The sequence below is a fragment of the Mauremys reevesii genome, linkage group 4 (genome assembly GCF_016161935.1).
Source record: "Mauremys reevesii isolate NIE-2019 linkage group 4, ASM1616193v1, whole genome shotgun sequence".
In the NCBI taxonomy this organism is placed as follows: Eukaryota; Metazoa; Chordata; order Testudines; family Geoemydidae; genus Mauremys; species Mauremys reevesii.
In genome coordinates this window covers 11,767,716-11,792,743 of record NC_052626.1, presented here as the reverse complement: position 1 = coordinate 11,792,743, position 25,028 = coordinate 11,767,716, and the positions used below count along the sequence as shown (strand labels likewise).

Here is a 25,028-nt window from a genome sequence, read left to right as displayed (position 1 = left end):
TGGATCAACCCCATGAGAGCACTGCTCCAGTCTTCCAGCAGCAGTGCCTCTGTCGCCACCTAAGCCCATGTGCCTGGTCCTCCTGAGCACACTGCACTGGGGATGGAAGCGGAACCACCTTCACAAGAGGATGCTGATGCAAAGCATCCTGGGGGGAGGGATAGCTCAGTGGTTTGAGCATTGGCCTGCTAAACCCAGGATTGTGAGTTCAATCCTTGAGGAGGCCACTTAGGGATCTAGGGCAAAAATTGGTCCTGCTAGTGAAGGCAGGGGGTTGGACTCAATGACCTTTCAAGGTCCCTTCCAGTTCTAGGAGGTTGGTATGTCTCCAATTATTATTAAATTTATTAAACAACCTACAAGGGTAGCAAATAACATCTTTGGTATTCCTAGCCCTGGACGGGAAAGCAGCATGTTGCATTGGTTCTGGGCCTGATTTCAGTGTAGTTCAGAAATGAGATGCATTTTGCTTGCAAAAAAGGCACTTTGGGGCCAGGTGCTGAGACTTGGTTCCCATCCAATGTGTGTATAAGTCATTTGTTTGAATGTATTGTAGGGCTCACTCCTGCATTGGCAGGAGTGGACTAAATACTCAATACTTCTAATTGATGTGCTAGCACATGGGACTGAAACTGGTCTACTCTTCCTTTCATACAAAGCCATGTCCCTTCCTGCTGATTCCTACCCCTTCCACTTCCTCCCTCTGCAGCAGCGATACAGCTCTGAGGTTTCATATGTCCAGCAAAGCTTATCATGGTCAGGAATTGCAATCAACAGGTGCTGTTTGATTGTTGAATGTGCACTATATATATTTTGCTGCAGCTACATCCCTGGAGAGCAACACCAAAGAATTATGGTGATGTCATGCTACTGGTTAATGTCTCAAACCCTGCAGTGTCTGTTCTCCAGCTTGGTCTATTCTGGGGTACCTGAAGCTATGCAGGAATGTGATTTGCTTTCCCAACTGAAGAAGGGGCAGTTTAAATAATTTGTTGTTTTCTTAGTCTGTGACTTTGCAGTCAAAGGGATAAAGTTTCATTAGTTTCACTGTCATCTTTCAGTGAAACTGTTCAATCCATGTGACTCACATGCTGAGTTGCTAGAGATTTCATCTCAGTGGCAGGAGACGAGGGATCAATATTATTGGATTCTCTGGGTCCAGAAAAGAGATTTAGGACCCAGGTGGTTTGCCAATGTGAGTGCTGGGTTGGGCACTTCAACAAGTCTGGAAAGATATTCCACACCTCCTAGGCATAAAAGGAGATGTATAAATAATGAACTGCTTCCTAGACGTGCTCAAAACAATCCTTAATTTGGTTCTCTTGTGGGGTTTGTGAATTGGATTAGGAGTTTTGTAATTCTTACCAAACAGATGAGCGGTGAGGTGCTAAATTACTCGTCTTTTCATCTCTTCTTTCCCCCCATTCCAAAAAGATGTTCGTTCAGAGAAACGTTATGTCTTGTCATTTTCTAAAAGAATGAGTTGCCCATTAGGACTTCAGAAAGAAATGGTGAACAAATCAGTCTTTCCTTTCCCTGATTATTTCCCTGTTTCCAGCTCCACGCACCTCTGAGGACTTAGGATGATTTTCAGCACCTCAGCTGGTGTTGGATTTTTCTGGTCTAGTGCCTGTTGTCCACAATGACCAAGAGACTGATGGACCTAAAGAGTTGATGACTTTAAATATCCTGTAGTTAATGTGGGATAGAGTTTGTGTTGCTTTTGTTTTCTGTCAGAGAGAGGCTTTCAATGGCGTATAAAGAGCCAAAGTGGTACCTTTCTGGAATGAAGGTGTGTTGAGATCTTTAGGCCTTTGGATCACCTGGACTTGGGCAAGAGAGATGGACTGTTTGGATAGCTGGGGGTAAATCCACCACTACAGTCCCCTCTCTAGGATAAACAATTTGCGGTCCAGGTTTGGAATCTGTTTCACTTAAGGTGCTGTATGAAAACTACACCGCTGCCTCAATATAACGCGACCTGATATAACACGAATTCAGATATAACACAGTAAAGCAGTGCTCCAGGGGGGCAGGGCTGCGCACTCCAGTGGATCAAAGCAAGTTAGATATAACACGGTTTCACCTATAACGCGGTAAGATTTTTTGGCTCCCAAGGACAGCGTTATATCGAGGTAGAGGTGTAGTTTAGGCTGGCACTCATTAAAGGTGTTTCAAGGAGTTGGGAATGCTCACTGGGGGTAGGGAGCTTAATTTCCTTAGGTGGCTTTGAAACAATCTCCATCCTCCCAATGCCCTTGTGAGATAGGTAAGTATTTTCACCATTTTCAGGTGGGGGAAACTGAGACTCAGTTTTAAAAATGGACTGTAATTTTGGGTACCTCAGTTTTTGGGTGTCTGGCATTAGACAACTGTGGCCTTGTTTTCAGAAAGCGCTGCACTCCCTTGGCTCCAGTGGACCTCAGTGAAGCTGTACTCTGGCTTACACCACATCAGAGTCAGTTTGTGCCCTCTGGGCCAGTTTACAGGGCTGCTGTTCACTTCCCCACCCAGCTGGAGGGAAAAACAGGACCAGGTGAAGGAGATTTATGACTGGAGCAGAATATATGCTCCCACATCTGGAAAGTGCTCTGTGCATGGAGTGAGTCAACATCACAGTGCTGGCTCAAAGATCTTTTGCTTTGGGTTATTCCTAAAAATGTTCCTTTGTTGGGAACGCCCATCCCCATCAAAGTGATGTCGGTTTGAGGCGAAGATGAACATGAAGGCTTTTGCCACAACATTGGGCTGACCTGAAACCTCGTCCTGCTTTATGTTGCATGGATTGTTTAATAGTGGGCCAGCTTTATAATTTGTACATCCCCAAGCAAGGAATCAGACTTGTGACCCCTATTCCTATCTTGCTATTTGGGGATGGGGGTTTGAACTGTGAGTTCCTAAGCAGGATAACTAGAAGTTGCTTGTACTTAAAGCCAGCCTTGTAACATGAGGCATAAGGGTTGCCTTGTCCAATGGGAGTCTTTCCATTTGGATCAGGCTGTTTGTTGCAATGCCAGGACACAACATGTTGTAACACAGCAAGAAATATCTACAAAGGGGTAGGTAATGTTACGCTAATGACTCAGACTTCCGTTGTTGGGGTGGGCTGCCGTGGTTGCTGGAAGACAGCTTGGCCGACCCTAGTCGTTTTCCCATAACCATTGTTTCGTGTTGCTCAGTGGCCAGAATGGGAATATAGCTTCCCTTGTAATGCTGAGTTGTGCTACGTCTGGTCATCAGACCACAACTCACGCCGAAGTTAGCCTTTGTGTCTCGGGAGCAGCATCTTACCTGGCACGCCTTGGAAAGGATTGGAAGTGTAAATCAAAGGACAGAGGCTGCTGACCTCCGACTGAACACTGTCTGATAGCACATCGCATGGCGGGCATGCGTCCGAGTTCATCTGCGGGACCTGTTAGAACAAAGGAATGACTTGTGTCGCACCCCGCGGTAATGGCACATTGAGTTCAGAAGCAGTCCCCAGTCACTTACGAGATGTCACAGGACCAGCACTTTGTACTGCTGACTTTTTTTCTAGTTCTCTCATCTTGCAGGTTCGCTGCCACATGCTGAAGTTAAAAAGCAGAGACTGTTATGTCATCTTGGATGAGGAAGTACAAGCCCTTCATCACACATCATTTAAGACAGTTGCTGAGCTCTGCTCAGGGCTGGGAAGATGTCACGACTATTCTGTTTAGAGCTCTGATTCTTACTGTGATTAGGTGCTTATATTGCATCCCTCACCAGGGCATCCGGGCACTTTGACATAGGATGATGGCTCCAGAGCTGGGTTGATATCGCTAGTTGGGGCAGGGTGGGAAAGAGTAGGATGGACTTGTGGTTAGGGCACTTAAGACACCCATTCTCTGCGCTGCCACAGACTGCCTGGATGTCCTTTAGCAAGTCACTTTGGCCATGTCTACACTACCACTTGTGGCAGCAAAGCTTATGTCACTCAGGGTGTGGAAAAAAACACCCCGCTGAGTGACATAAGTTTCACCTGCATAAGTGGTAGAGAGCTCCTCCCACCGACATAGCTACCGCAGCACATTGTGGTGGTTTTATTATGTCGACAGGAGAATTCTCTCAAGAATTGAGAATTCTCTCAAGCAGCTACGCAAGCGATCTTGCAGCGGTGCGGCTGCATCGGTGCCATTGTAAGTTCGCTAGTGTTGATGTGGCCTTACTTTCTCTAGGCCTTAGTTTCCCCATCTGTATAATGGGAATTTCTTACCTCACAGGAGTGTTAAATTCCCTAACTTCTGTGAGGTGCTCAGTTCCTACAGAGGTGTGGGGCGGGGGGCATATAAGTACACAGAAAGCTAGATAGAGACATGCTACAGTCGCTGCTTTGACCTGTTGCTGGATGAATATCCATCGCAACAAAAAGGCAGGCTATCAAACACCAAAGAGTGCCTGTAGGCAGGAGACAGCCTCAGAACTAACTGAAGATGCTGTTTGGAACGTGTGATATGTTTTAGTCAGTGCTGTAATAATGCACTTTGACACGTCAAATCCTGTTACTTGGCATGTGATTTAACCTGACATTATGTGACTTAATTTGATGTATATGGAGATTTTCCCCCCACTTTTTAATGTACTATAAATGTAGGCTAGGAGTAATGTTAATTCTAAATGCACTACAGGAACTAGAAGACATCATATATACTACCTTGTGCTGATGCCTTGTGTCATTAGCTCCCTGTGTGCTTCACTTCCAGGCACGAAGTCTCTTCGGAACATACCTTTCCTGAAGATCCCGGTCCAATTAAGAGTCCGTCTGGGAGCCAGGCAGTCCCTTTGGCTGTCTTCTGAGATCATGAGTGCCCTTTTGCCTGGGGTGGGCCATCCTTTCCAGTGCAATCAGGAGCCTTGCTTTGCCAGCTTGTAGGGGTCCAGTGACACAGGACATTCGTATACCTGTCTCCCGATGGCATTAGGGGACTTAACCTGATAAATACATGCAAGGAGTAGATCCAAGTGTTACACAACCAAAATCTGTATCATGTGCTTATCAAGAGTAAGGCCCTGGTAGCCTCAGAGTGATCTAGTTTTGCTGTCCACTTCACACATCTGCCTTTGAGTATCCATATCTATGGAATTTGTTGTCAATGGGAGCCTTTTCATTGACTTCAATAGACATAGGAGGAAGCCCTCACCACTCCCCTGGCGAATTACATCCGCCTGGTGAAGCCTGTAGTGGACTTCAATGATTTTTTTGCCCTTCTGCCATCCCTGGGTAAAGAGGCTCTGCTTGAGGGACCAGTAATCTGTGTACCTGTGTGTTTTACTATAAGTGGAGAAATGTACAGACATGGGTTTGAGCCAGAGCCCCACTTAAATCAATGGAAGAATTTCCATTGACTTCATTGGGCATTGGATTGGGCCCAGTGTGAATTGGAAGGAAACGTAGTCATCTTCATAGACCTATCTTCTGCCATACATGTGGAATTCAGGCACGTGGGGGCTGACATGCGGAATCAAATATGTTTCTCTGCTCTTCCCAAAGCTTGACTGTTACTCTGGACATACAGCACCTTTTGCCTCTGTGTGTTTTGTTTGTTTACTGTAAATATCAATGGAGATTACTAGATCCTCCCATGTCGGAACAGCACATCTGATCCTTGGCCAAATAGTCAGACCTTGTGGAAGTGGATGCAACTTGATTGAAGTCAGCGGAGTTTCATCCACTTATAAGAAGTCTGCATTTGGCCGGTTGTGTTGATGCTTAATTATTACTCCCATTGACTTCCATGGGAGTAAGATTGGGCCCCAGCCCGTTTCTCTGTTGGGCAGTGCCATGATGTGTCTTTTGCTGAATTTCTGAGTAGCAACTGTTTAGCTCAAGGAACTGTAGAGCAGCCATTCCTCTTGCTGCTGTCTTATATTTGACAGTTTTACTCCAAGCGTTAGGCAAAGGTTTGTCTGAAAATTGTGTGTGTCTGAAAATAGATGACACGTGAATATCTCCTCTGTGTAATAATGGAATCTACCTACGGAGAGCCGAGAGCAGAATAAGCTGTATTTTCATAAATAATATAGGCACTGACATTGCCTGAGCATTGTTTCAATGTAAAAATCTACTAAAAGTTTTCAGATTAATAATCAGGATTTAAATGGGAGTCATTTAATATTTGAATTACAGTGGCACCTAGATGCACTAACCATCATTCTAGGTACTGTGGAAACGCAGAGGAAGAGACAGTACTTTACCCGAAAAGCTTCTAACTTCTGCCACCCTTTGTCTATTTAAATACTATCATCCCCATTTTAAGGATGGAGAAATGAAGTGCAGAGAGATTGTGTCCATAGGCAAGTCCCTTAGTCTGCGAGAGAGCTGGGAATTAACCCTATATCTCCTAAGTCCCAGTCCATTACTGTAACCCCAAGACCATTCCTTCTTTTCTCTGCAGTGAAATCAATGTGCAGTTTTAGGTGCACAAGGAATGCAGGCCCTTGTTTGGTTAGCAAGTAGCATTTTCATGTGCAGCTAATTCCGGACCAAGTTCAGTTTGCTGATGCTCATAACTGTTTGCATGGAAATGAGTCTCTGGGATAATCAGACTTTATATCCTAATCGATGCTTAGGGCTTTGGGGTTTAATTACTAGAAGTGTTTGCTGAAAACAGTCCGATCCCGCTCTCTCTCTCTTCCTGTAAAAATTAACCTCCTTCATCGTTATTTTCAAGCATTTAGGACTTTATTGATCTTTATGACATTTCACAACTACTACTTGGTCTTCCCAACTAAAATAAAGGCTGCAGAAGCTGAATCTCGAATAGGAAATTACATGGAAAGCATCCCAGTTACAAGCCATCATTAAGTGCACCTTTTTTATTTCAACATGGCTTTCTGGAGGCAAATACATATTATGCAGTGTCCCCAGGAAAAAATAATTTTGACAAATGCAATTCCTCTTTATGTAAGGAAAAAACCCAGAGAACATTTTCAGAGCCTGATTAATTATAATGTAAACTGAATTATAGGAAGGACTTTTGCAGTTTGGCTGCGGATCCTTTAGCGCATATAAGGGTGTTGACTTTCAGAAGTAGCTGGAAGCTTATGCAGCTTGCATGTAGAAAAGGCTGAAATGAGCGCGTACAGGAGTTATACAGAGACTCCAAAACATGTGCATGCAGAAATCGCCTCTTCTGTCTGTGGAGGGCAGGCTCACATGGTCTCAGCTGGAGATTTTTGCAGGGATTCATTTAGTCCAATAAGAGTAGCCATTGCTTTGCGGCTATCCTGCAGCAGAAATGAGATGCTGTCAGAGTGGAGGGAAAATGCATCAGGTACCCTCCAGCTGCTGCTGCTGCTCTCGCTTTTCCACTCCCCCAAAGCAGCTATTTGCTGGTAGTTTTAACTTGCCAAAACGTGCCTGCCTTGTCCAGATTAAGAGAGACGTGCTGGGTTATGGAGCAGAAAACAAGCTGGTTGGGAAAATGGGCATGTAAAGATGGTTCAAAACCTGGGATCAGTTGCCTGCTCTTCTTTTCTAGAAAAATAAAGGGCCCAATCCTGCAGCCGTTACTAAGGCAAAACTTGTAATGATGTCAGCTGGAGTCTGGCTTCAGTAAGGACTGCAGGGTTGGATTATAAAAGTACAAAGATTTTCTATAATACACTAGGATTTATTCTTATTAGTAGTAGTCTCAGCATAAAGGTTCACTGTGTGACAGCGATAGGCATCTCTAAACACCACAGTTAGTTGCTAAGTGCCATATTACTTTACGCACAAAAAAAGACCTGGTCTCTTCCCGCAAAGAACTGAGTAAGGGTCAAGTGCTCAGCTGATATAGATGAGGCAGGCTATACCAGCTGAGGATCTGGGCCTACACTTAGAAAAATAGCCTGTTAAAATAGTCAGCTTATCTCAACCTTAATTATAATACCTCCTCCTATAATGCAATGCACACACGAGCACGTGCACTACTATAGGTGGAGCTGACTGTTACTGAGGTTGCCTGTCACTTCCCATTATAAGACCCTGTTTTCAGTTACTTATAACTTTGCCAGACTTTAACCACAAGGCTGAAATGTTCCATGCTCAATGTCTGTCTCAAGCGGAATCTTTTTTGGGAGTTTCAGACAAAACAGTTCAGCTGTTTCTCAGAAAGAGGGGAGGGGAAATGCATTTTGTCATATTAAAAAAAAATGCTTACAGTTGTTTCAGTGAGAACCTCTGGTGCCCCTCTGCAGGGGTCCTGTGTGTGGAGGAGAAGCATGTGATCATGTAATTCTACAATTCAAAGAAGATGCTGGTAAATTCTAAAGCATTCAGAGAAGAGCCACAAGAATGATCAAAGGGTTGGAAAACTTGCTGGATAGTGAAACTCAGTAGATTAAGCTCCTTGAGTCTAACAAAGAGAAAGTTAAAGGGTGGCTTGATTGCAGTGTGTTTGGGGAACAAAAATTTGATAATAGAGGGCTCTTCAGTCTAGCAGACAAAGGTATAATAAGGTCTAATAGCTGGAAGTTGAAGGTAGACAAATCCGGCTAGAAATAAGGTGCACGCTTTTAGCAGTGTGTTGTTAACCACTGCAACAATTTACCAAAGGCTGCAGTGGATTCTCCCTCAATGACTATTTTGAAATCAAGATTGGATGTTTTTCTAAAAGATCTGCTCTAGTTCAAACAGGAATTAGTCCAGGAAAGTCCTATGCTCTGTTATACAGGAGGTTGGACTAGATGACTGTGGTCCCTTCTAGCTTTATAGTCTAGGAATTAAAGACTATCATAATGCATATGCACAAGGGGGCATTTTCTCAGTCAGACTTGACTTTGCAACTTGAATGTTCTTTTAACACAGCTTTGTGTGTATAATATAGTTGTAATAGCCAAGTAACAAATTGTAGAGCCATGTGATGAATTGAATTTATCACGTACTTTTTGACTATCACTCTGTTCACGAATCCATCTTTCCCAGAATTTATGCTAAAATTACAACCCCCTGAGCAGCTTCAGACAGCGCCATTAAAAACAAATCCTCAAACACATACCACAAAAATGCTTTCTTTTCCCCCAAATGTGAAATTCCCTCTCCTTCTTTATACCCCTTTCCTCCAAATCACAGTGACCTGAAATGGAGAATGGACTAATTCACGGCTGAACCAATGTGAGGTTTAAGGTCCGACATGTCACAATCCATGAGGGCTAGAAACAGGAGCTTGATATCACTGGATTGGAGACCTTCGGGATTTCTTGGTGGGACACAGGCTGCTTGCTTCTAGCTCTGGAAGTTCTAAGATATTAGACTGTATAGTCATGGTATGTTTATGGATTGCAGAGCTGCTGTACTTTAGGGTACTAAAGCTTTTAAAAGTCTCTTGTTCCTTTCCCTGATTATGTAGGACTCATGTTACTAAGGCTGACTTCACAGGTGGAGGGATAGAAAAAAAAACTCTACTAGATCCCTAACTCCCCTTGAATTTCAGTCTAACTTCCTTAGATTCCTTTGAAAAATACAGCCACAGTGATAATGTGGTGTGGCATCGGGTTTGTATCAGCACTAGTTTTAGATCCCCTGTGTCATGGGATCTCACCCCCACTTTGAGCTTGTGGGTTCAAAGATGGGGACCCGCAGGTATTCTCCCCCCACCCTAACCCTTAGGGTAGGATTCCTTCTCGCTGCCACCAGTCAGGTTAACGTGTCTGACGCACTGCCTGTCCCCCAAGCTTCCCCTGGGGAACCCAGATTCAAATCCCTTGAATCTCTACACACAGGGAAGCAGCCCACTTCCCCCCTCCCTCTCCCGCTCTCTCTCTGCTTGGAGACAACCCTTGTCTCCACAGAGTGGCGCCTAGCTTCCTTCCCCTGAATCCACAGGTAAGGAACTTAACCAAGTCCTGAACTTAAAAGAGTTTATTAAAAGAATAAAGGAAAGAAGAGAAAAAATACACAATCTCTATGAATCCAAGATAGACATTCATAGGGTCTAATCTTATTAATCCCTGGAGAAATTTCTCCCTTTTCCTCAGTACAAACAATACAGGCAAAATTACGAATAATCAATGCAAACACACAGAATTGCAGACACAGGATTCTTATATGCAATTACCCAGTTCTTCTAATACTCACTAGCTTGAATAGAAGAAATTAGTTCAGAAAGATGAGCAGACTTGATTAAACATCTGGACTGGTGTAGGTCCAGACGGCTAAGAACTCAGAACAAAGAACACAGAGACCCAAGTTCCCGCTCTCTGGGATTTTCAAATTCTCTTTCCTGATTGGTCCTTTGGTCAGGTGTTTCACCAGGTCTGTGTTAACCCTTTACAGGTAGAACTTAACCCTTAACTAACTACTTATGACACCCTGCAATTCACCTTTTATACCGGTGGTTCTCAACCAGGGATACGCGTACCCCTGAAGGTATGCAGAAGTCTTCTAGGGGATACGTCAACTCATCTAGTTTTACAACAGGCTACATAAAAAGCACTAGCGAAGTCAGTACAAACTAAAATTTCATACAATGACTTGTTTATACTGCTCTATGTACTATACACTGAAATGTAACTACAATATTTATATTCAAATTGATTTATAACTATATGGTAAAAATAAGCAATTTTTCAGTCATAGCGTGCTGTGACGCTTTTGTATTTTTATGTCTGATTTTGTAAGCAAGTAGTTTCAGTGGTGAAACTTGGGGGTACACAAAAAAAATTAGACTCCTGAAAGGGGTACAGTCGTCTGGAAATGTTGAGAGTCGCTGTTTTATTCAACATCACATGTTCTTTCTATACGCTTTGCACTGGAACCCTTTGTTTGAGGATCTCAGAGTGCTTTGCAGATGAAAATCCCGTGTGGGGTGAGTAATGATTATACAATTGGGAATCTCAGCTACAGAAGAGAGTTTGTGACTTCTTTGGGTTTGCTTAGCAAGTTAGTGTCAGGAGTCAGGACTCATGGGTTCTTTCACTGGCTCTAAGTGTGTATTTTAGTAGATATTTATATTTGCAGTGTTAACACAGGGAATGTTCAGCAATGTCATATCTGTTATGTACTAAATGTACAATGGGAATGTGAATATTTTCACAGTGCAATAAAAATAATTGGCTATAACAGAGCAGATTCTCAGCTGGTATAAATCAGCAGGGCTCTAGGAGCTGGTCCAGTTTATGTCAGCTGAGAATCTGTTTCCGTGTGTGCGCTCTCGTAAGTGGTTCACATTTCACTAAAGTAGCTTTGCATTTCGTTTCTCGGTGTATCTATTCCTTTGGTACATGGTGTGCCACCGGAAACCTTAATGATACAGCCTATTAGTGCCTAGTGCCCGTAGTCTGGAATGATGGGTGCTTGATGTACAACAAAAGTTGAGCTGGATCACAAAACATACAGAAAATAGGTATTTTCTGATCTGTGTGTGGGGGAAAAAATCTGTTTTAAAAATCAGTAACCTAATCTGGGCCTACAAACACAGAAATGCCTTTATCCTAAACATCTGGTTATTGGATGGTGACCTTACAGGTCAGAGTTAAGTGCCCTAAATGTGTAGTTCCGTACCTTAGTGTGTTTGGATTTCTTTTAGCTCCAATCTTAATTTCCTGGGTTTGTAATGCTTATTTTAGGGGATAATGACAATATTCCTGTACTCGCTTTTATTCTTACTTCTTAAGAATGCTGATCAATACTCAACTTCAACTCCATTTTAATGTCTTCATCTCCAGACAGAACAAAGAGGTGGTGGTAGGAATGAACCTAGTTGGCAGGTTTCTCTTAGCGTCACAAAAGCAGCAAGTCTGCAGGAGGAATTGAAAAGAGGAACGGGCATCATCTTTGTCAATCAGCTCATGAAGGCTGTTCCATGCAGATAGGTCGTGGGGGCGTGGAGAGGGGAATAGAGGGGCGGGGTGGGGAAGAGAAGCTCAGAGCTCAGAGAGGCTGTGGAAGAAGCAGACAGATAGGGTGACAAGGCTGACATCGTATGTGGAGCAGCAGCGTAGCTAGGAATGGAAATTTGGATGGGCCCCAACTTTTGGATAGATGGGCAATGACAGACTGTGCCATCCGCTGGCCATGCCGGCTGGCTGTGCAGCCTGGTCAGGGTGGGGAGCGCTGATCCCTTCGGCTGCGCCCCGACTCTGCAGCGGCGGAAGAGAGGGGGCCGTTGCCTCGTTGCAGGGTATGGGCTGCTTCCCTTCAGCTGGGGGCTTGCGTCTCCTGCAGGCCATACGGCCCTGTGTGGGGTTGGCTCCGGCTGCACTGTGGGGGCACAAACAGGGGCTTGCCTGTGCACACAGCTAGGCCCAGACTCTGTTCTGAGTTGCCCAGCAAAGTGCATCCTCTCCTGGGAGCGCTGAGAGAGACCAGCCTCGCCGTTGCCACTGGACGTGCAGGAGACGAGCCGTGCAGAGATGCCGCTGGCCAATGGGCAGCCCCTGAGCACCTGCTAGCTTAGCTTCTCCCCCGATGCCACGCCCTGTTCCTAGCCCTGGTGCCCCCAGACACAGGGCTTCACCTGCCGAGCTGGGTGCATGCCTGGGGCAGCTCAGAAAAATGGCAAGGCAGGACAGAGCGTAGCTTTCTCAAGGGCGGGCGCATAGCTCCGTCCTGGATTTCAGCTGCCTGAGTGATGCTCCGGGCCGCTGTGCCAGCACCACACCTCTGCTCAGATTTGGGTGGGCCAGGATGCCTCCCAACCCCACCTGTGGCCACGCCCCTGATGTGGAGTGGGCACTGGGCCATGTCATGAGAATACATTTAGATAAGTAGGGTGGGGCATAGTTTTGTAGAGCCCTGAAGGTGATGAGAAACTTGACCTTAATCTCATGGAGAGGGCAGTGCCAGCATGAGGACTGATGTGGTCAGATCCATAGGCTAGGAAGGTGGTTTAGCTGCTGCTTGCTGTATGAGCTGGAGGAGGAAAGAGCAGGACTTAAATAGATTCTGTAGCTTCTTGGTCTTAGGCCAGGTCTACACTACAAACTTGCAGTGGTATGACTACCACACTCCTGAGCGACGTCGTTATCGCCACCTGACCCCTAGTGTAGACAGCGCCGGGTCAACGGGAGAGCTTCCCCCCAACCTAGCGACCGCCTCACAGGGAGGTGGATTCACTGCACTGTTGGGGGAAGCGCTCCAATCAGCATAGTAGGGTCTTCACTAAAGCGCCACAGTGGCACAGCTGCAGCGCTGTATGTGACAACAAGCCCTTAGATAATTTATGGTCCCCATCACCTCAGTATCTGCACACCTCATTATCTTTTCCCTCCGAAGGCCCCTATGAGGCAAGGCAGTGTTGTTAGTCCCATTTGACAGGGAAGTGAGGCAGAAAGAGACTGAGTGACTTGCCCAGGTCACTCAGGAAGCCTGTGGCGGAGTAGGGAATAGACACCAGGTCTCTGGCTAGCACCCGCTAACCATTAGACCACTCTCTGTCTCTGGAGAGTTTGTAGTACTCTTTGATGAGTGATGAAGGCTTGGATGAGAGTTCTAGCTGTGTGGCCAGAGGAAAGTTTGGCTCTCTAACAGTTAATAACAATGGTATTGATCAGATGTCTGTAAATATTAGTTTGGTTAATTAGAAGCTCACACTGCGGACATTTGTCTGAAAACTTAAATGATAACCGTCCACTTGACATTTGTCTGTTCATCCAACTGTTCAGCTCTGGTTTAATTGGGTATGGAGGGAAATAAACTTATAATTATCATCAAATGCTGATTTTTTAAAACATACTGCCTCCTAGCAAAATACCATTTTCTCCGTTGTTTATTTGTGTGATTAAGTACATTTTCATTTTTTGAAGGAAATTGATTTGACGCAGCATCTTGCCATTAACTTGTCAGAGCTGGGCAGATTGAAGAAAGGAGCATTTTTGTAAAATTGTCCTCTGTAGTCTCATAAAAACAAGTCATTTGCCTCAGAGAAAGAGGTGATATCTGTAAGGTAATAAGACAGATCCTTTTGTGTCTCTGGATTAGTTTAACATCATCTTTTTTTATTTTCATCCTTTAAATATTCCTCTTTTGTTGGGAGCAAATAATATACTTGGAGGTTTGTGTATGGCTCTGTGTATACAAACGGAGGGTGGGTGGGTGGGTGTGGAAGAAACAACTCTAGTAAATCACAAAGTTTTGTGTGTGTAACAGAGATTTAAGAGCTGCATTAAAGAACACTAACAACCAGTTTTCTAACTGCAGATAAAGGCACTTTTACACATATAACTGCTTTGGGGATACGATATCTCAGCTGTAAATTGTGAATTATAAACTTAATGGGGGCAGGCTCTCTCATTCTGGCTAGAAGGGGGGAAATCATTTTGAATGACCAATACATTTAAACATTTTACACTTTGCTTTGCTCAGACCGCTGCTGGCCAATATTCTCTTGGTTTCCTCGTGCTCCCCCATCTGTCTGTCTCCATCGGTTGTCTCTTGTCTCATCCTTGGTCCCTGCTCCAAAGAGCTTACAATCTATCTTTTTATTCTGTGTCTGCACAGTGCCTAGCACAATGTGATCCTGGACCACGACCCAGGCTCCTAAGTGCCATGGTAACACAAATAATTAATAATAAAAACAAAATAAGTGGTCTTCAGAGTTGCAGCTTCTTTCTGTGCCACAGGATCGTTTCCCACCCACATTCGTGTTGATGTGAACTGCAGTTAATGGCAACTGTTAGAACAAAATATTCTGATCTCCTAAAAATATAGAGTTAACCAGCAGTTTACTGGCTTCTGAGAACAGTAACCAGTGTGCACTTCTTCCCGTATATTTCATGTAAAGAACTATAGATGTGACTGTTAGTATAACTGCTTAATTGCAAGCTGAAAGTACTCTGGGTAAAAAATATGTATTATCTTTACGTATTACTGTAGTGCATCGAGGTTCCAGCCCAGTATAGGGGACATGTGCCAGGTGCTGTGTACACACTCTGGCGACGTCTACACTTATAGTGGCGTGTAGAATACAGGCACTACACATATAGCTACACGCTGCAGTGAAAGGCAAGCTACATCCACGCTCAGGGCTGGTGCAACCATTTAGGCGACCTAGGCGGTCGCCTAGGGTGCTAGGATTTGGGGGGCGCAATTTTCTTCTGCAGCGACCGTGGCAGCCAGATCTTTGGCTGCCCCAGTCGCCACTGGCATTTAGGCGGAGGGAGCTCTGGGGCAGGGGAGTGCGGGGAGGACCGCTTGCAGCAAGTAGGGGGGGCGGCACACAGGGGAACTCCTCGCCCCAGCTCACCCCTGGCCCGCCTCCTCCCTGAGCAGGCCATGGCTGCTTCACTTCTCCCGCCTCCCAGGCTTGCGGCGCCTAAGCTGATTGGTTCCGCAAGCTTGGGAGGCGGGAGAAGTGAAGCGGTGACGGCATGCTCGGGGAGGAGGCGGGGCAGGGGTGAGCTGCTTCACTTCTCCCACCTCCCAGGCTTGCGGCGCCAATCAGCTTAGGCTCCGCAAGCCTGGGAGGCGGGAGAAGTGAAGCAGCGACGGCGTGCTCGGTGTGCTCATGCTCGTGTGCGGAGCAGGGATGAGCTGGGGTGGGAGGGGTGCCTCAGGGCAGAGGGTGGGGAGCTGCTGCAAGGGGGCGCCTCAGGGCGGAGAAGGGCAGCTGCCGCGGAGGCCAGTGGGGACGCCTCAGGGCGGGGGCACGGAGTGGGGGAGCGCAAGGTAGAAGTTTCACCTAGGGCGCAAAACATCCTTGCATCGGCCCTGTCCACGTTTGTCAGGGCAGTGTGTAGCTACATGCAGCAACAACAGGCTCCAGCTGTGGGACATTGCTAATAATAGCAGTATAGATGTGGGAGGCACTGCTGAGGTGTGCAGAGAGCCATATAAGTTATATACTTTGGGGGTTCAGGCATGTAGGGCACTCAACTCGCTTTAGCAGTGTAGAAGGTGAGGCGCGGCTTTTTATATCTGTGCTAGCTGGGCGTGCAGTGTCAGTATTCTGCACCCTTCCATAAAGAGACAAAGGCCCCTGGGTTTGGGCAAAATGAACTCGTCTGAATTTCTGCCCAAGCCCAAATGCCCTCAGTTTGGGAGTGTTTCCCTCACCACATATACCTCTCTGTGGCTGCACGGGGCAAGCAGACTGCAAATCACACTGTGATTCTGTGCCAGAAATTTAGACTTCCTGGACCACACCATCCCTGGTGTAACTCAGCTAGAAGTCAAAGTACTAGTAGTAATAACTTTGAGATCAATCTATTGTAACCCAGAATGACTAATTCTTTCTGTGTGTGCGTGTGAGAGAGACGCACACACACTTCAGGGTGCAATCCAGACCAGCAAGGGGCTGTGTCGCCACTTGACCTGGGGCGCCTCACAATGCTTTGCTGCTGTAGCTCCCAACCTGGACTCATCACAAATAGCCAAACAGCATAAACTCTGAGTGTCTGTATAGCCACACCCTTAGGCCAGCAACTCTGACCCCAGCCGCACACCAGCCCCACTTGGGCTTTCAGCAGCATTGGTTACTACATGCAGGGTGACCCCAACACATTTCCAGTCCTGGATTCCCCCCCCACACACAAATGTGTGTCCCCCACTGCGCAGCCCTCTCCTAGACTGTCCAGATATATTGCGTCTGTTGCCCCTCTACAGTTTGCCATTTAAATGGAGTTACCCACTCAGCACTGGATTCATTTTGATTAAAGAATAAAACAAGTGTATTTAGCTACTAAGAGATTTTTACGTGAGTACCAGTAATGAGGCATTAAAGTCAGAAATGGCTACAAGAAAAATAAAGGGAAAACATTTTCTAAACTTAACATACTAGACTTGGTTCAAGGTACAGCTCTTACCACATGCTTCCAGCAACAGGCCTGACCAAATTCCAGGTCAGGATCTTCTCCCAGTGTCCAGAGGCTGTTTCTTTTGTCTTAAGTGAAAAAGAGAGATGAGTAGGAGAGAGAACTCCCTTTGAGTTGCATTCCTCAAAGCAAAGTTTATTCAAATAGTAAACATGGTGTCTGGTGGTGAGAGATGTTCCATGCTGTTTCTTCTCACTTCTGTTTGATGAAATGTAGATTTTCCTTGTCTCCTGTCTTCCCCCTGTTTGCAATTTTTATTACACACGTTCCTTTGTTTAAGACCTGCTTGACCAGTCCTGCCTAATTGATGGTAGTGGGGTTGAACATATGCCACCAACAACATTTAGAGGGAATTTATCACTTTATATATAATGTTGCTACGCACATTTCATCATATTATTGACCAGTGAGTTGTTAGTTTTCAAATGATACCTCACAAGGCATATTTTGTATAAAGTCTATTACAATAATGTGTCGGGTGTGAATACAGGGGTGCATTTGGTCACTGTGTGTGTGTTTGTGTGTGTGTGAACTATATTTACCCACTTTCATTCTTACAGTTGGTATTTATAGCCACATCACATGCCCTATTGAGATGCATGTACTTCAAAAAGAGAAAAAAGTGGGGAACTGTTCCACATTTTACCTCCCCGAATTCTCAGGGCCCCCCAGAGACTGAAGATGGTATGATCCAGAGTGTGCTGTCATACAGTGTTTGAAGGGATTAGGAAGACTAAGTAGCAGTCATCGTTTGTCACTTTATGTAAGGTACATTCAGTGCTTTTTTCCCAAGGCCCGGGGCTCAACGAAACAGTCCTCTCCTTTCCTCGCCCACCCCCCTTCCCGTGTAAGTTCTTTTTAACAAAGTGTCTCAAACGCACCACTCTCAAGGGCTCTCCGCTTTCATCCCGGATCATTTCACAGGTGGTTGGATGTGATTCCTCCGGAGAGGGAGGTATTTGGCATGTGCTTCATTTGGTATTGTTGGGGGAGCAAAGTGGGTGCAAGACTTTTCTGCTAAATATAGCCCACTGTGAGCCTGAGGCGCCTTTTACTTACCCCACCCTGACCCAGGAGCAGTCCCACAGAAGTCACTGGGGTAGAGCCAGCGACAGAGAGAGGTGAATCAGGACCTGTGGGTAGAATTGAGAAATGGTGCATCCTTTTATATAGTACAAAAGCATCTGCCTCAGTTAAATCCCTGTACGCTAACTTGGACCCTGATCCAAACAATCCATTGAGATCAATAGAAAAACTTACATTAACTTCAGTGAGCTTTGGATCGGGCCATTAGACACTCTAAGCCCTACTGCCACCTGCTCCACGGACGTCTAACTGGGACGCTCGCACAGCATGGAACTGGAACTTAGACTTTCTTCCAGTTCCTAGGTTTGCAAATTATACCTACTTAGACACAGGAGTTGGCCAGTGTAATTACGACCAAGGGAGTGTGTAAGAGGAGCTAACATCGACCACCAAACATGTCACGTCTGAATATGCTCCATTATCTTTAAAACATCAGTTCTAGAAAGGAAGAATGGACAGTACTGCCTCAGTTTGCTGGTATAGAATTAATTGCCTCTCTTTGGAGACACAACAGAATTTAAAATTGACCCTAACTGATTAAGCAGGATCATGTCAGTAGTCCTGAATCATTAGCACTAGCGAATGGTGTAGGGTACCAGCTGCAGTATGTACTCTGGCTTAGGAAGAAAGGTGATAGAGCTGTAGTTCAGACTGTCTGCAAATGTGGTCAGTAGTTCAAACATCATTTATTTTTTTTGTACAGAGCTTTCACTATTGGCACCTTCCATTGAATAATTCATGTGGGATGTACGTTGCCAGAGAGTCTCTTCAAAAACTAAGTCAGAGGTAGCTTCCAAAGCTCCTTTTCTCTTCTTTGTTGTAAATCATATCTAATCTCTCCTGTCTATAAAGAGAGGCGATCAAAATATCCTTGAATTTAGATCAATGACGACTTTATCAGAGCTAAGTCTGTTTCAGTGGATTTAGCCAAGGTTTTTAGCTTTCCCAAAGCTTGTTACATTTTTATTAGAATCAACAGAACAAGACTTTCAATCTGTAGTACATGTCTGGCCCACATCTCCATAGGATCTGAGCACTTCACAATTCATAATGTATTTATCCTCGCAGCATCCCTGTGAAGTAGAGTATTGCTATTATTCCCATTGTATGGACGGGAAACCAAGGCACAGAGAGATTAAATGACTTGCTCAAGGTCACACAGGAAGGCTGTCATGGAACAGGGGATCCAACTCAGGTCTCCCAAGTCCTAGGCTAATGCTCTAACCACAGGACGATCATCTGTGTCCACCTTGTAACGAGGAGGCCTTGTGGCACCTTATTTTAATGAGAGTTGCATAAAATACATTATATAAATTACTATGAAAATTATAAATTATACCTGGAATTTTCAACAAATCTCATTGCTGGCCTAACTCTGCTCCCACTGAAGTCAGTGGTTCAGACTCCCCATTGAGTTTGGCTAACACTGTGAGCTTCTGAGAATCCCTCACTTGCATGTTTAGTTCTAGTATGCTCAGTTTGAGCAATCTAAAGACAAAGAATTATTCAGTGCAGAAATTTGTAAAAATGCAATCCATCGAAGTGTCGCAATCTGTTCAGACGTTTTGTGAGCAGGAATTAGACAAAACTAGTTTAATAAATTGTCAGAAATTATTTGCTAATCTCTAAAAGATTTAAATGACAGTCACTGGTGTTCTCAAGGTAGATTTCATTTTCATGTGAAGATATTATCTTTAAGGTTCCCCTTTTACGATCAGGACAGAATACTAATATTTTATGAATAATTATGTATAATAGAGGCTATATTCACATATATAATCAATGGTAGCTAAACAAACTGCACCTGCTGTGAGAACAGTTATCAGTCTTACTTTCCATATTTGTATATTCAAAATAATTGGACAGAACATGCTTTTAAAATCACAACAGTTCTGTCATTTCTCCCTTTAGTGCTAAAATTAGTTTTATATATTGGATCACGATAAAATCAATACTTTGTAATTCACTATAATCCACAAGTTAATGACAGAAAATTACTTTGACAATCGCAGTCAGTGAAAGGGCAAGGACAACAAGTGTTACTGATGCAATAGCAAATAAACTGTCCTAGGGCATCGCCACATGTTCACATGCTGTTCAGTTCAAAAACGCTGTGCACGCCGGTGGACTTCATGGTCTCCAAAGTCTGAAGTCAGCTCATCTACATGGGACTGTTGAGGCCTTTTGCTGAGCCAGTTTATTATTTATTAGTAACTTGAGCACATACTTAAATACATTGCTGAACTGGGGCCTATTTTAACAACAGATGGTCAGTGCATAAGGCAAATAATGATCCATGTCTCAACATACGTGTGTCCTAGAAGACATCCTAGTATTGTTTTGAAGAGTGAGAGAATGAAGCAAACTTTAATATTCTTTGAAAATAGGGATTAGAATGTTATACTATCCTCTCCCCCGTGGAAGTATCAACCTCCGAGATAAGAATTGTTAAAAATATCCTTACATTAATTGCTGCTTTAGAGATGCTCAGTTGTTGTTCTTTTACAAGGAAGTAGGTCATTCTATTCATGAGATTCCTACTGCAATGTAATTATTGTGAAAAACAGATAACAAATGGGTTTTGTGCTTAACTTGAATTAAGGCAAATTTAGCATAATTAAAGCTCTAACAAGCTATATTTATGTGTATATATCTACGACTTCCAGCTAAATCTTCAAAATATGCATTGAATTTTATTTTGGACCTATAACTATTCCAATACAAGTTTGAGAATTCATCAGACTCTTACTGCATCTAGCATAGGAAACTGGAATGGACAAATAATAGCTTAGTTAATTAAGAAGCTCAGTTCTTTTATTACTTTATGCAACTTTAGCAGAATTTACTTGAAGATTTGCCATATTTTTTTTCAATATTTTTGTTTTTTAAATAGAATTTTCCCATGCAATAGCATTGGTCAGATATCACCTGCTTTCTCTTTCATTTTCTGCTCAGTGAAATATAAGGAGGTGTCACAAGGTCAGTCCTCGTGGCTTGGCAGTCCACAGTTGGGCCACTCCTTCAGTGGCTAGTGGGGGGGGCAGACCCACCCACTACTCCAGGCCCCAGTCCAAGGACCCTACAAACAGCAGCTTCCTGCTGCATCTTCCTTCCTGCTCACTGTCTCTATTCCTGGGCCACTTCCCTGCAGCCTCAGTTCCTTATGCTCCTTCCTCCAGCTCCTTTGCCCTCTTCCCAGGGCCTTGAGCCTGTAAGTCCTGGCAGCCCATCAGGAGCTCTCCCTAGCTCCTCTGGTCCCTGCTAGCACCTGCCCGTCCCCAGGTGCTGGTCTCTCTGTAGGAAGCCAGTCTTCTCTCTAGGGCTCCCAGCAGCAGACTAACTCCCTCTGGTCTGCAGCTTCCTTTTATATGGGCCGACTGGGCCCTGATTGGCTGGTCCAGCCATCGCCCTAATTGTCTGCAGTCGTCACCCTAATTGGCTGTTTCCCCTGCAGCCCCTCCTTTGTCTGCATGCCGCTCAGCCTCCCTAGGCTGGTTTTAACCCTCTCAGGGCCAGTGCAAGGCACATGAGGCATAGAGTAGTATTTCTCTTTGACATGCAAGTGAAAGTTACAGTTTAGTTTTACATGTAGTAGCACAATGCAGGGAGTATAGACCTATGCTTTTCTCTCCGTATTTCCCTTGCTTAACTTAATATTCAAAAGGGAATCCAATTCAAAGCAAGCACTTCTTAAAGGCTGTTGAAGACCCATGAACAGGGCTGGAGAAGAAGGCATCTGTGTGTGGGTGGGGTGTGTGTGTAAGTCACAGGGTGTATCTGTTTCTACTCCAGCCCACTGGCATAAGTTAGAACAGTTCAGTTAGATACTCTATATGCTTCTTTCTGATCTAAACAACAGTGTGACTATGTACTTGTCGATTGCCACATTTCTTCCATGGCTGTATTTCAAAGTGTGTGTGAGACTTTGTACCCTCTATTTGTTTAGGTATGGAAGATGCTATGTTAACAGAAGGTGTTATTGATTATTAAATGGGCACTATCCAAATTGATCCAAACCTTTAAAATTGGCTTAGTTTAGTTTAGTAATCATGACAGTGTTTGGGCTGGATCTCATTTCTTCCCACCCAGTTTGTCTATCCCTATTTTTATCTGACAGATTTAAAGGCCATTCACTCCTGTCCCCATGGGATATACCCTCTCACGCACCCGTGTAGGCCTGGCACAAGCAATGAAAGAAAACAGAAGTTAACAAATGACTAAGCATGAATTCATATGCTAGTAAATGTTAGTAAACAAGGCTGCAGCTGCAAAGTCATCACACATGACCCTTAATATTTCTTTATCTACTACCTGCTGGTTATTTACAAGGCCACTTGTGAATTTCATGCTTTGTCCATTGTTAACCTCTGTTTCGTTACTTCTGTTTCCTTTGTTAATGCAAGGCCTATAACCCATAATATTCTGATGCTCTAAGCCGCCTTAGACTGTCTTGTAAAAGTGCTTTCAGTGGCGCTCTTTTAATATGCCAGCAGGCACACGTTAATACTGCAAGTGAAATCTTTGCAGTGATGCCCTATAGGGAGGTATCCTTTATAAATCAGGTCTCTCTCCATGAAGGAAATGTGTCAGATTACATTTGGGATCTAATGTAGCTTGGGGAAAGTATTACCTGAAAGAACACCCATCCATCCAAAATTATGAACAGATCTAATCTCTCCCACAGTGAAAAGTGGATCCTTGACTACTGTTTAAAACATAATCGCTGTACATTGATAAAAGAACTGTTTTTCACTAGTCCACTGCCTCTTACCTATGAGAGATACATCCATATAAAATGATGGCAGATGTCCCAAAGGCCAAGCATTTTGTCTTCAATGCCCTGTGCTGAATCTAGCAGTGTCAGTAGAATTAATAAATGGTGCTCTCACTGTTAATCATTTTCAGTTCTTTGCGATTATCTTGATGTTTAACTCCATAGTGCATGACACGAAGCAGGGTTTAATTCTTTGGTATGACATGAGTTATCTTACCTCTGAAACTCTCAGCTGGTGATAGCATGAACCTGCAATGCATTTGTAACTAAACCAGAAATCCCTTGGGAGGATACTCCCAGTTCCAATAAGGTCCCATGACTGACCTAATGAAGCCCCGGATTGGTGTATTGCTCCACGTGGGACTGCATGTACTCCATTCCCTAGGAAAGAGTGTAGCAAAAGTCACAAATCCAGCTGCCATAGCAATGAACCTATAAGGGGACAGCTCGTCTGAGTCACCAAACAGCCCAGTGCTGGTGCAGCACCATGGAGAGCTCCTTGGATGTCCCTTTGCCACACAGCAGTACAAGTCTGCAAAGTATTTTGAGTCCTCTCGCCAGCACCCAGCATTCCCGCGGCTGCTATTTCAGCGCTTTCAGTGGTAGCAAGAGCAGACTGGCTAGTGTAGAATGTTCACTGGTGGCCACAGGTGTTTTAACCACCATGTCTTCTAGGCTTACTCTGAGCAATGGTAAGTAATACGGTGCTGAAGGCACCAGTAGCTGGTCTCCACTCGTGCTCCCACCATTTCTGCGATCAGTAGAACTGAACTAGTGGGTACAACAGTGGGAAACATTGGGGGAGAGGGAAGGAGAATGGAGCAGGCCCCTTCCCTAAGGGGCCACATTTTAAGAGCTGTGTCACCAGATAGTCCCACATAACCCTGCATGACCTTCCTGTAATTGGGTAGAAACAGGGAACTATCTAGTTTGTGCATGGACAGATGACTTGCATTTGCAAAGGTGAGCAGCTGGCTCAGAAAATAGCTTCCCTTTAATCTGATAGGTGGGTCTTTGGTGACCCCAACCTTCCTGGGGCTGAGACTTGAACTGGGGGCACTAGGGTCTGAAATCAGCAGCTCTGCTATTTCAGCCAAAGGCGAGTATCTAACTCATGTCACTAGTGGCTGCACCCCTATCTGCTTTGCCGGTTTCTTGTCACAAGAGGGCTCAGCAACCTCCATTTGTTGCCAGTTAACGTGCTGGGAGCACAATTTCAATCCAGTAGAAATCTGAAGAAACTTCTCTATGGTGTCTTGAATTAAGTCAGTCACAGGAACAATGCAGTAGCTGAGCACTCCTCATTCCTCTCACATGTTCCTTCTACAGCAGTTGTGCAGTACTGATGAGTTTCTCAGCAGTCCCTAAATAGGAGGGGATGTCTTTTTTTGTAACAGGGATCTGGAGTAGAGACCAGCTGATATGAGCATCTTAAAGGCAGAATAAAACTAGTGGAGAACTGGAATAATAGACCATTCAGAGAGACTGTTTTCAACGTGTGCTTTTCAAACATGGATTCCCCTGTATTGTCAGAAGGCAGGGCCAGTTTTGTTTGCCACGGGTGGCCAAAACTGTGACTTTGACTAGATTCTGGTTTTGAATGACTCTTGGTTATTTACTATTACTTTTTAATAATAATTAATAATTAATAATAACTTGTGTAGCATTGCAGACATACACAACGCTTGGCAAAATCTTACAGAGTAAGACACATTTCCTGCTCTGCAGACTCTTCAATCTAAGGGACAAATTGTGCCCTTTCTCCTTTGTGGGTGTGTGCAGAGTTGTAGGGCCTGAGCAGATTTCTCCAGGGCAGATGCCGGCAGACTGCCTCAGGGACTGCTTGAGGGAGCATGCTGAATAGTGCTCCTGAAACCAGCTGGTGAAAGGTGTAGCGTATGTCCCTTCCAGCACCAGAGGCCAGCAGGTGGGCAGTGGGGACTCAGACCTGGCTTCACTCACACCACAGTACTCAGGGGATGCTAGGTCAACATGCCTTGGTCACACATAGCTGGAGTAAGAAGACCCTTGAAAGGCTCTCCCATTCTAGTGCACCCACTCTGGACAAACCAGAATGCAGCCCTATGCATAAGAGCTGTCTGTGAACCCAATGGGAAAAGGAGTTTTCAGTCTCCAAGATAAATGTACCCTTTTACGGAGAAAAGAATCCTTCTGAACGGGAGAGTTCAACAGAAGCAGTCAGCCACATTGCCTGGAGAATCTACAATCGACCACTCACCACCAGATTTTTCCCCATTACAAACTCTACACACATGCTGGGAACTGCTGGGATGAGGGAACTGAACGCGGAACATTAATCTTTATCGTCTTTTCTTTTTCCCTCTTGAGTCCAGTGAGGCCCGGATCATGCAAAACGATGCCAGTTCATCTCCCATCAAGCAGCATTTGTTAAAGT

General features: G+C 44.7%; 1 protein-coding gene across 4 annotated transcripts in view; it reads left to right on the top strand.

Moving 5' to 3' along the window:
* Positions 1-25,028, top strand: part of ARMH4 (armadillo like helical domain containing 4) — a 133,788-nt gene that overhangs the window by 100,432 nt on the left and 8,328 nt on the right. The gene's annotated exons all lie outside the window — the stretch shown is intronic.